Source organism: Cervus elaphus, chromosome X, assembly GCF_910594005.1.
Source record: "Cervus elaphus chromosome X, mCerEla1.1, whole genome shotgun sequence".
Lineage (NCBI taxonomy): Eukaryota > Metazoa > Chordata > Mammalia > Artiodactyla > Cervidae > Cervus > Cervus elaphus.
The window spans coordinates 33,361,448-33,374,816 of record NC_057848.1 but is presented as its reverse complement, the minus strand read 5'-3'; the positions used below and the strand labels follow the sequence as shown (position 1 = coordinate 33,374,816).

General features: G+C 38.1%; 1 protein-coding gene across 2 annotated transcripts in view; it reads left to right on the top strand.

Moving 5' to 3' along the window:
- Positions 1 to 13,369, top strand: part of AMMECR1 (AMMECR nuclear protein 1) — a 117,863-nt gene that overhangs the window by 17,343 nt on the left and 87,151 nt on the right. The gene's annotated exons all lie outside the window — the stretch shown is intronic.

Below are 13,369 nucleotides of genomic sequence, written 5' to 3'. Positions count from 1 at the left end.
GAAGAGAGGCAGATTTGAAGAAGCCTGACCCAAGGGATTATGAATTATCCTGAAAGCACAAATAATATTTTAGCATGTAATTTCCCTCATAAAATGTTTTATGGCAGACTTGTTTATGTCATAGATCTGAGTCAAAGCTGAATTGAAGACATTAGTCTTTAACTTATCCAGATTAATATCTTCTGGCTAACAACCAACACTGCTTTATGACTCTTAAACCATTTCCTTACATTAATCATCAGCAGTAGAAATTTGCTTTATTTTGGGGGCCATTTTTTTAAAAAACAATTTTTTAATAACTTCCTGATTTATTTTGTAGTTTACAATGCAAAGAAAACATCCAAAGCATAATTGGATGATGGGATAGACTTACTAACTTAGCAACTCATTCACACATACTAGCCTTAAAGTACGCAAGATTCAAACTCTTTAATGTGTTGGCAAAATGAAAAATTATTTAATCCGTGACTATAATGGTTGCTCATAAATTCCTAAAGTTGCGGATTCTAAGTCCATGAATTCTGAAGATACATGGTGAAAACTTACCATGTTATATACCTTTGTCACATGTTCATGATGGTTTATAAAAATATGTATAGACTAGAACAGTGAAACTGAACAGTAACATCATAAATAGCACTGAGACTACTTATCATTGTTGCTTTTTATGAGTGAATTCCTCTATATTGAGGATTTGGTCAACTTAAGTTGCTTTTCTTGGAGAAGATTTTAATAACTTGCAGTCACTCTTACTGTGTTTCAGAAATTGTCAGTGATACTCAACATTTTTCTTTCAGCAGTGTGACTCTCTGCCCTTGCAGCATGACCCTCAAACCCAAATTCCCATGTACAGTTCTGGGTGCTACTTTAAGAGGGGCAAGGAAGTTATGTGGAAAGCTTTGTGTTCATTCTAATTTTCTACACCATACCCCCCACAACATATGCACACAAGGTATGTGCAGGTTGTTGTCATATCATACATGCAACTAAACTCATTCAGGACCCCCAGAACTCTCCAAATGAAGAACCACTTATAATCTGTTTGACATTTTCTAATTTAGTATTGTGTCACTTAGTTGTGTCCGACTCTGTGACCCCATAGACTATAACCCACTGTAGAATTCTCCAGGCAAGAATACTAGAGTGGGTAGCCATTCTGTTCTCCAGGGGATCTTCCCAACACAGGAATTGAACTTGGGTCTCTTAAATTGCAGGCAGATTCTTGTCTGACTCTGTCTGAGCCACCAGGGAAGCCCATGGACAAAGGAGCCTGGCACGGGGTCCATGGAGTCGCAAAAGAGTTAGACATGACTTAGCAACTAAACAATAACAATTTTGTATAAGGATAATGCTACCATTGGGCATCCTGGGTACCTCAGCTGGTAAAGAATCCGCCTGCAATGCAGGAGACCCTAGTTTGATTCCTGGGTCCGGAAGATCTGCTGGAAAAGAGATAGGCTACCCATTCTAGTATTCTTGGGCTTCCTTGGTGGCTCAGACAGTAAAGACTCCACCTGCAATGTGGGAGACATGGGTTTGATCTCTGGGTTGGGAAGATCCCCTGGAGGAGGGCATGGGCAACCCACTCCAGTATTCTTGCCTGGAGAATCCCATGGACAGAGGAGCCTGGAGGGCTACAGTCCAGTGGGTTGCAAAGAGTTGGACACGACTGAGCAACTAAGCACAGCACTGCAATGCTACCACTGTTGTCAGACACTTAGATTACTTGTAATTTGGTTTGCTAACATTATAATACATAGTCAGTTGTACATGATGAAATAGCAAACATTCTATTAAAATGGGTTTTTAAAATATTTATGATTCTTTGTAAAAGTCAAGACTTAGAGCTTATAATTACTGTCTTCCTCATTTCATGTAAGAGATACATTGAGACCTTTTCTTAGTAAACTTTCATCTGTTATGACTCTAGGCATTGAATTAGATGCTCTGCCTTTAGTCTTACCATGACTTGGATAAGTCAGTCTCTCATGTTCTATAATGTAAAATTAAAGTTTGTGAATCCTTAAAAAGAAGCAGTATTTTAAAAATACGTAAGTGTAGCCAAATGTTGATAAGACTAAATGCTTTTTTTCATGTCTGTTACCAAAAAACATATTTCCTTGTAGTTTCCAAAGGTAAAATGGAATGTAAATTTAGGTTGATCATATTTTCTCTCTTCTAATTTTATAGGTGTTCATGAATACTTTAACCTAGAAATGTACGTGTAGATATCACTAGGGATACCATATGCTTTGCTGAGCCTTTTAGGAGCTGAAAGTTACAATCTTTGGGGGAAACGCCAGTTCCAGAAAGATTTTCAAACTCAAAGAATGGATTTCGGAATATTGGAGTAAGGACCTCAGAAAATCTACTCGTATGAAAAAGCAGCATGAACACTGGCAAAAGTTTTCAAAATCAACTTGTTTTGGAATTCTGGAAATTAACCAGAGGCTTATAACAACCTGAAGAGTATTTATTTATTCATTAAAAACAGCTGATTTTCAGCAAGAATAGTAAACTTTGTTGTGTGTTAACTTGCTCTAATATCCCTATTCCCATAGAACTATAGCTATTTGACCCATCTGGCAGCTCCATGGAAAGGCCCCATTCACAAGGCTTGTCTTTTTTTTTTTTAACAAGGCTTGTCTTGACTTGACCTGACTCATCCTTTCTCAGTGGAAAAGTCTTATCCTCAGGGCATTTTTTAAATAACATTCAGGGGAATTGTTTAACATTGCATCTGCCTGAGGTAGTGATACCAGGAGGCACAAAGAAGGGGCTGGTCAAAAAATTCAAAAGAAGGATCTAGAGATGAGATAGGAAGCTTTAAAAAATTCTGATATATCCCTGGATACCCACAAGGCCATACACGTGTGCAGGGCTGGGTGCATGCCTAGGAAAAACCTGTGAAAGCTTTGTGTGCTTGCTTCTGGCTGACCTTGAAAATCTGCAGAAGCAGAAAATGAAGACTAAGGCAGAGTTGTAAACTGCCAGATCTTTGAAGGTCTGTCCCAATACACGCATGGGGTCCCTTTGCAAAGGGTGAAATATCTGTTGGTACAAGGCATTTTAGAAAAATCTCTTTCCAATTATTAGCTGACCCCTACGCTATTAATAACTGAGCAGAGACTTCAAGTGGTCACAGACTGGGAATACAGGCAACAGAATTCTTCGAGGAATGTCACTAAACAAACAAATAGCAGCAATAACAATAAAACAAAACTTGGAGGGGGGATCAGATTTCTAAAGTTGTTACATTATTTAAAATGTCCAATTTTCAACAGAGAAACAGGAATGTATGGCACATATACAGGGAGATAGCATTTGATAGAAACTGGAGAACAGTGTGGAGATTTCTTAAAAAACTGGAATTAGAACTGCCATATGACCCAGCAATCCCACTTCTGGGCATACACACTGAGGAAACCAGATCTGAAAGAGACACGTGCACCCCAGTGTCCATCGCAGCACTGTTTATAATAGCCAGGACATGAAAGCAACCTAGATGCCCATCAGCAGACGAATGGATAAGGAAGCTGTGGTACATATACACCATGGAATATTACTCAGCCATTAAAAAGAATTCATTTGAATCAATTCTAATGAGATGGATGAAACTGGAGCCCATCATACAGAGTGAAGTAAGCCAGAAAGATAAAGACCAATACAGTATACTAATGCATATATATGGAATTTAGAAAGATGGTAACGATAACCCTATATGCAAAACAGAAAGACACAGATGTACAGAACAGACTTTTGGACTCTGTGGGAGAAGGCGAGGATGGGATGTTTTGAGAGAACAGCATCGAAACGTATATTATCTAGGGTGAAACAGATCACCAGCCCAGGCTGGATGCATGAGACAAGTGCTCGGCCTGGTGCACTAGGAAGACCCAGAGGAATCGGCTAGAGAAGGAGGTGGGAGGGGGAATCGGGATGGGGAATACATGTAAATCCATGGCTGATTCATGTCAGTGTATGACAAGAACCACTACAATGTTGTAGAGTAATTAGCCTCCAACTAATAAAAATAAATGAAAAAAAAAAAAACTGTCCTTGAGGAAGCCCAGATGTGTTTATAAACAAAACTTTAAATGAACTACTATAGATATAGTCAAAGGAAATCATATCTAAATTAAAGGGAACTGTGAATATCTTGTCAAATAAAGAATATCAATAAGAGATAGAAATCACTTTTAAAAGAGCCATATGGAATATCTGTAGTTGAAAGTTTTAATAACTGAAATTTTTAAAATGTACTGAAGAGTTTCAATAGCAGATATGAGCTGGCAGAATTAAGAGTCAGCAAACTTGAAGATAGATTAATTGAGATTATACTGTTTGAAAAAAAGAAAAGTGAAAGTGAAAGCCGCTCAGTCGTGTTCGCCTCTTTGCAACCCTATGGACTATACAGTTCATGGAATTCTCCAGGCCAGAATACTAGACTGGGTAGCCTTTCCCTTCTCCAGGGGATATTCCCAACCCAGGGATCGAACCCACGTCTCCTGCATTGCAGGCGAATTCTTTACCAGCTGAGCTATCAGGGAAGCCCAAAGAGAAAAATAAAAGGGTGGGGGGAAAAATGAGCAGATGCTGCTGCCTGTGAGACACCATTAGGTGTACCAACATACATATAATAGGAGTCCCAAAATGAGAAATAGGGGAGCAGAAGGAGTATTTAATGGCTGAAACCTCCCAAATTTGATGAAAACATTAATGTACAACATCCAAGAAGCTCAATGAACTCAAAGTGAGATGAAATTAAAGTAGGATAAATTCAGAAAGATCCACACCTAGACACATGATAGTTAAATTGTTGAAAGACAGAAACTGAGAGAATCTTAGAAGCAGCAAGAAGTAAGGAACCTATCACATACAAGGGAACCTCAATAAGATTGTTGTCATTGTTCAGCTGCTCAGTCATGTCCAACCCTTTGCAACCCCATGGACTGCAGCACAGCAGGCTTCCATGTCCTTCACCATCTCCCAGAGCTTGCTCAAACTCATGTCCACTGAGTTGGTGATCCCATCCAACCATCTAGTCCTGTGTCATTCCCTTCTCCTCCTGCCTTCAGTCTTTCCCAGCATCGGGGTCTTTTCTAATGAGTTGGCTCTTCCCATCAGATGGCCAAAGTATTGGAGCTTCAGCTTCAGCATCAGTCCTTCCAATGAATACTCAGGACTGATTTCCTTTAGGATTGACTGGTTTGATCTCCTTGTAGTCCAAGGGACTCTCAAGAGTCATCTCCAAGACCACAGTTCAAAAGCATCAATTCTTCGGTACTCAGCCTTCTTTATGGTCCAACTCTCAAATCCACACATGATTACTGGAAAAATCATAACTTTGACTATACAAATGTTTATTGGCATAGTAATGTCTCTGCTTTTCAATACTTTGTCTAGGTTTGTCATAACTTTTCTTCCAAGCAGCAAGTGTCTTTTAAATTCATGGCTGCAGTCACCATCTACAGTGATTTTGGAGTCCAAGAAAATAATGTCTGTCACTGTTTCCATTGTTTTCCCAGCTACTTGCCATGAAGTGATGGGACTGGATACCATGATCTTAGTTTTTTGAATGCTGAGTTTTAAGCCAGCTTTTTCACTCTCCTCTTTCACCTTCATCAAGAGGCTCCTTAATTCCTCTTCACTTTCCGCCATAAGGGTGGTGTCCTCTGCATATTTGAGGTTATTAATATTTCTCCCAGCAATCTTGATTCCATCTTGTGCTTCATCCAGCCTGGCATTTCACATGATATATTCTGCATATAAGTTAAATAAGCACGGTGACAATATACAGCCTTGACATACTCCTTTCCCAATTTGGAACCAGTCCGTTGTTCCATGTCCAGTTCTAACTGTTGCTTCTTGACCTCATACAGGTTTCACAGGATGCAGTTGAGATGATCTAGTACTCCTGTCTCTTTAAGAATTTTCCACATTTTGTTGTGATCCACACAGTCAGAGGCTTTGGCGTAGTCAATAAAGCAGAAATAGATGTTTTTCTGGAACTCTCTTGCTTTTTCTGTGATCCAACAGATGTTGGCAATTTGACCTCTGGTTCCTCTGCCTTTTCTAAATCCAGCTTGAATATCTGCAAGTTCTCAGTTCACGTACTGTTGAAGCCTGGTTTAGAGAATTTTGAGCATTACTTTGCTTACATGTGAAATGGGTGCAATTGTGCAGTAGTTTGAACATTCTTTGGCATTGCCTTTCTTTGGGACTGGAATGAAAACTGACCTTTTCCAGTCCTGTGGCCACTGATGAGTTTCCAGATTTGCTGGCATATTGAGTGCAGCACTTTCACAGCATCATCTTTTAGGATTTGAAATAGCTCAACTGGAATTCCATCACCTCCACTAGCTTTGTTCATCGTGATGCTTCCTAAGGCCCACTTGACTTCACATTCCAGGATGTCTGGCTCCAGGTGAGTGATCACACCATCGTGGTTATCTGGGTCGTGAAGATGTTTTTTGTACAGTTCTTCTGTGTGTTCTTGCCACCGCTTCTTAATATCTTCTGCTTCTGTTAGGTCCATACATTTTCTGTCCTTAATTGTGCCCATCTTTGCATGAAATGTTCCCTTGTTATCTCTAATTATCTTGAAGAGATCTCTAGTCTTTCCTATGCTATATTTTTCCTCTATTTCTTTGCATTGATCACCGAAGAAGCCTTTCTTATGTCTTTCTATTCTTTGGAACTCTGCATTCAGGTGGGTATATCTTTCCTTTTCTCCTTTGCCTTTAGCTTCTCTTCTTTTTTCAGCTATTTGTAAGGCCTCCTCAGACAATTAGTAAGATTAATTAGCTGATTTATCATCAGAAACCATGGTGGCCAGAAGGGAGTGGCATCAAGTTATTTAAAGTGCTGAAAAAATGGATTTTCAACCAAGAATACTGTATCTAGCAAAACTATCCAACATAAATGAAGGAAAAATTAGGAAAATGAAGGAAAAATAAACAGAAACAGAATTTGTTGGCATAGGTCTGCTCTTCAAGAAATACCAAAGGGAGTCCTTCAGGCTGAACTGAAAGGGCACTAGATAGTAAGTTGAATGCTTATTAAAAAAACAGTATTGGTAAAGGTAACTACATAGATAAGCATAAAAGTCAGTGTAAAGTTATTTTTGTAATCGTTCTCCTGTTTGATTTAAAAGAACTGCATAAAGCAGTAATTCTAAAAATGTTAATGTGCTTATCATGTATAAAGAAGTAATTTGAATGACATAATAGCTTAATGGAAAAGGGGAGGGACAGAGATTTTGTATACTATTGACATTGGTTAGTATTAATGCAACTGGATTTTTTAAGTTAAGATGTTAAAACATTTCCTGGGTAGCCATTAAGAAAATGACTCAAACTGGAGCAAGGAATTGATAGTTTCAGAAATCTCAGTGCTTTGACATGCAGGTTAGATGATGGGAGTGCAATTACAGATTATTTTCAAGGTTAAGTTCTATTTGACAATTTCTTTTATATACTGTAAGCCAAGCACAAGTATATTGTCTATGTAGAATATTTTGGGTTCCTTCTAGATAGACCTTACTAAAATACCAACCAAAAAAAAACCTTCATAATCATCAATTCTCAGAACATTTCCATGAATTATGGGTTTGTTCTTATTCCAGTTTTTAAAATGAGAAAATTATACCAGTGTTTAAGCTTTGCCTATTTCTTCTATGTATGATTTTTGACATTGTGAGAATTGTAATACTCAAGCATTGGTTTTATAACATATCCCTCCTCTCCTAAAAGTGCTTAATGACATATGTTTATTTTTTTATATTAAAATGAGTATGTTTCATAATTTTATGACAGCCCTCAGGGAGCTGTAGACAGTTAAAAATCTCTCTCTGAGCTTGCTTACCTTTCTTCCAGAACTAATTCCCAGAGACCTCCAGTGGGATGTGCTACATCTATCACATAATGTGAATATCTATTGCCCAGAGAGTTGTTTTTAGCTCAGGTAGAGTCTCTTAAGAGACTTGGGAAAAATTTCTTTTTTTAAAGTAAGTATGGCACATCAATAAAAAAGTTGAATGATTTCCAATAGAAATGTCTGAATTTTAAAAGTGAATTATCTGTCAATGTGCATATTCAATGCATCCTTGAAAAAATAAATTCAAATAAATATTCTTAAGAATTTACAATGTTCAATGTGAGAGATTCAAAGATAGGTAAAATGTGGTTCCTGCCCTCATCACAGCTTGCTATTAAGGACAAGTGTGAAGGACTGTAATATGATTTTTTAAATTGCCTTTTATATTAATGCTTGCTTTAAAAATAAATAAGAATTACAGTAGAGTTTTAATATAGCCTAACTTTTTGGAACTTAGATAACTTAACTAACCAAATGAACTAATGAAGTTGCAGATAATAAAATCAGTTATAACTTAAAATATCAGTGATTTGTTTCTATGGGGAGAAAATCGGCTCTAATTTTGACTTACTTTCAGTTCTGTTTATTTGAGGAGGAGGTAATGTGGCAGACAAAACGATTAAAGGCTCTGAGCAGTTTTGCATGAATCTTGACTTAGCTGCAAATAGCAGAAAACAAGGACTTCACTGCTTCTGGGGGCTGGCTGTCAGGATCAGTGATGTCCAGCAGGCAAAGCAGGATTCCTTGTAAAGTAGGAAGCTAGTGAATGGGTGCTCTCAGAAGGGACTACATCTTCTTCTCTCTCCCCCTGGGGATCTTAGTCTCCTTATTTAGCAATTGTTTACCAAGTTTAAAGAGCAAGTAGCTTAGCAATTTCATAGTAATGTTTCAGCTTAGAAGCAAACTATACATGACTGAGGAAGGGAGAAAGGATGTTTCTAGTATACAGATCAAGAAAGTGCTGGATTCACCTCCATGAAGTCAGAGCAGCATTCTCAAGGATGTTATGATAGCATAATTTCTTTCTAGATACACTTGTAAAAGTCTTTTATTTGTCCATACAACAAACCCTCTATGCTATTTTAAGCAAATGTATTCAGTTATACATTAAATGATATTTTTAAGTTATTTAATTTTTAAATTATGAAAAGTTAATTAAATAAACTGTCTTCAAAGATAACTGACCTAGATATTAGTTACTGTGGGAATAATGAGATTGATAAGGCTTCCCTGCCCTTAAGAAGTTTATACTCTAGTAAGAGAGCTTTTGGGCTTCCCAGGTGGCTCAGATGGTGAAGAATCCACCTGCAGTGTGGGAGACCCAGGTTCGATCCCTGGGTTGGGAAGATCCCCTGGAGAAGGGAATGGCAATCCTCTCCAGTATTCCTGCCTGGAGAATCCCATGGACAGAGGAACCTGGCAGGCTGCAGTTTATGGGGTTGCACAGAGTCAGGCATGACTGAGCGACTAACACTTTCAAGAGAGCTAAGTTATACACTTAGATAACTGTACTACAAATACGTCTTACCTTATAGAGGGACGAATAAAACCTATAGAAGTTAGGGGGTGATGAGCCTGGATGGCAGGTTTTAGCTCAGATGACTATGAAGAGTCATGTTGTTGATAGACATATAGATGTTAAAGTAAAAATGAAAGTTATAAATCACCCATTTTCCCATTCTGGCCTTCACTGGAATAAGCCTGCACCTTTCTGAGCATTTGATGTCAATAGTTGCTGACCTGGGAATGACTTATGCTAATGAGAAGTTATTTTTTTTTTTTTGAGAAGTTAATTTTTTTAGCATCCCTTCCAGGGCAGAATCAGTGGTAAAAAATCCTTCTAGTTGTGGGGTTTTAAGAGTAGGTCAAAAGGAAGGGCCAGGGTAAAAGGTCAGATTAATTCAAGAAAATCTGTCACAAGATATGCGAGACTTTGTGCCAGAGATGGCTGATGCGGCCCTTTCTCCCTGGAGAGCCTAGCTCACTGTCTAACAGGTGAACACAGAGTGCCAGGTCAGTGGAAGAACCTATCCCTAAATCCCATCCCGTAATCCTTGGGCCTTCTAAACTGAGTGAAGGGGAATACATCAGATGGAAGATATTACTTTAAAACCTTGTGACAGGAAGACTATGCCCCTGGAGTGAACTTTTTTTTTTGAAGAGGTAGTATGTGTATATGGTGGGGCTTCCCAGGAGGCTCAGTGGTAAAGAATCCGCCTGCCAATGCAGGAAATGCAGGAGACAGAGGTTCGATCTCTGGGTCAGGAATATCCCCTCGAGGAGGAAACGGCAACCCACTCCAGCGTTCTTACTTGGGAAATCCCATGGACAGAGGAGCCTGGTGGGCTACGGTCTACAAGGTTGCATAGAGTCAGATACAACTGAGCACACATGTATCTGATGTGTCCATGGTATGAAATTCAGACATCACAAGAGAACAGTAAGATGGAGATCTCCCTCCTACCCCTGTCTCCCAGCTACCCAGTTACCCTCCCCTGCTGCCACCAGTTTCTTGTGTATCTTTCCATAGATAATCTATGCATATACTAGCATTTGTATACATATACATATCCTTTGTTTTGCACAAAAAGTAGCATACTATGCATACTCTTCTATACCTCTTTTTTTTTTTTTTTTGGCAGTTAAGTGCCAATCTTGGAGATACTTCTACATCAGCACACTGAGAAATGCCTGGTTCTATTTTTTCTTTTAGCTTTTTATTATGAAATTATTATGGACTCACAGGATATTACAAAAATAGTACAGAGAGCTCCCATGCACCCATCACCCAGCTTCTCCTGCAGGTGATATCTTCCATAACTACAGTGTATTATCAACACCAAGAAATTTGAGCACCACTGTATAATTAACTAGAATCCCAGTGCCGGTTTCTGTTTAATGCCTGCAAGATATCCTGTTGTATGGATGTACCATGATTTATTTAACCAGTCCTTTAGCAATGAACATTTAGATTGAAGCATTGCTAGCAGAGGGAAAGACAGGAAGCAAAATTATGTATTCAGGGCCACTGCTAGCAGAACATTGTCTTTGTGTGAATTTGAAAAAAAGTGCCCTCTCTGGGTGGATGCAGGACCTCTAGGTGCATGGTTTGGAAAGCAAAATACAACCTGAGTGACTGCATTTAGCATTGCTACATGTATATCTCTTTGCACATAAATGGGAATCCATATGTAAGATAAAAGAGTGTAATTTAAAATCTACAGCATGGCATCATTGCTCCAATTTCAAACTTTGAAGCTGTCTTCTTTCTGACTTGGCATGTCCTCACACCCCTCCCTAATGCCTCAGTCGTTGAATATTTTCTATTATTTGTATGCATGTCCTTCTCCCGCTTTAGATGGTAAACTCATTTGATAGCAGGGACTTAATGTCTTCATCTTTGTATCTTCTTTCTTTTCCTCTTCTCACTCCATTTTTACCTATACAGATAGAATATTGCTTTATATAAAAGGACTGAGTACAATTTTGTTTGTATTTGTTCCTAAGGCTGAGAAATTAAGAGCAATGAGTTTTTAAATCTGCCTCTCAATTCTTCAAGAGGTGTCACGAAGTTTTAAAATCAAAATTATTTTGAATGAAAATGCCCACACATGCCACATTTGTAGAGAAAAAAAGAGTGTGTCGTGAAGTCAATCAACTAATAATAGGGTGCTGCAATTTCAAAAATATTAAGCATTAAAGTACTGAAAGGAACAAAATCAAATAGCTGAACTCCTTGTAAAATTGTAAGCAGGTTATTGGGTTTTGGTTCCACTGAATATTGAAATGTGGGAATAAGAATAATCCTTCATAAGGGAATTTTAAGAACTCATGTTGTGTACTAAAGAAATATATACTGTTACAGATAAAACATTTTAAAGCTCTATTCACAAAGAACCTGAATGTATTATATATAATATATGTATTATATGCTTATGTTCATATGTACCATTCTGAGAAGTTGCATAAATCTTGTGCCCTAAAAATACCCAGTTTCATCAGGTCTTAACTTTATATGCCGTTGATTTAGGATGAAAATTGTCCACTTTTACCACTGGCCTTTTTGTTACTGTTAAGTACTAGAAATATTCTATGCAATTTTAATTGCATTAAGTATTTCATTAAAACTTACATCATTAGAACCATACGCAGTACGTATCAGTACTATTATAAATACATAAAGAAGAATGGAAATGTATTGTTTTTTAAAACCACCTTCTATTGTGTAGAATTTATATTTCCAGTGTATCAATACCTAAATATAGTTTAGTAGGCTAACCATACAGCCTGATTGGCATAAATCTTACACAAGTAACAAGTTAAAATAGGTAATAGTAGTTGCAGAATAACTTGATTTCTTGGTGTTTTTGAGGCAAGGAATATGGCTTTATCTGGAAAGCCAGCTGACTGAGAAGACGGCAGACTAATGTCTCAAAGTAACCATTTTGTTGGGGTCTGGATGCTAGGTTCTTTTATAGAAGCAAAGAGAGAAGCAATGAGGAACTAAAGTTAAAAGGCAGACTAGAGCGGGAGAGGCAGTGGTGAAGTAAAGTAAAAATGGTCTTCAGTCTTGTAAAACATCTCCAGGAATGGCCAGCCTTTGGAAGGGGTGTGTTAATCTATTTGTAGCCATTCACAGGTAGGCTTCCCTGGTGACTCAGTCAGTAAAGAGTCTGCCTGCAATGTGGGAGAGCCGGGTTTGATCCTTGGTTTGGGAAGATCCCCTGGAGAAGGAAATGGCAACCCACTCCAGTATTCTTGCTTGGAGAATTGCATGGACAGAGGAGCTGGTGGGCTACAGTCCATGGAGTCAGACAGGACTGAGTGACTTAACACTTTCTCTTTCACAGGTGGGCAGGGTCAAATTATCTCTGTATGAGCAGAATAACTTGATTTTGAAGATTAAGTCTACAGCATAGGCAGTGAATGGATTTGACATCCATTTTAGGTAGTTACGTATGCTTATGTACAATATTTAAGGAGGTAAGGGTTGAGGAAGTTGTACTGAATAAAACTGGGGGAAAATGTTCACAGTGAATTAACAAGTGAGGATTGCTTTGCCAGCAGCACATAAATATTTTTTCATTACAGGGAGTGACTGTTACTAGAAGAGAATTGAAGAAAACATTTGTTTTCCTTGGTTGTTTGCTGTAAATATTTTTTTGTACCAAATCAACAAACTACTGTGGGTTCATTTTGAGACAGAACATTGTTATCTTGAGGCTTTGTCATCCTGATGTTAACTATAATGAGTTTTTACCTGTATTCCAGGAAATAAAGCAAGTTGGATTGATTCCAGTAGGTTTTATTTTTCAGCTTTCATGCTCAAGTCAGATTGTGTGCAACTCTGAATCATGGTTCTATAAATTCTTGGCTATACTAAGTAAATTACAGTATATCTTCCAGTACAATTATAAGAATGCTGTAACATGCAGGATTCTTTTCTAGAGTGTTTTTATGATTAAAGATTCATTTCCTCCTGAACTTGGCT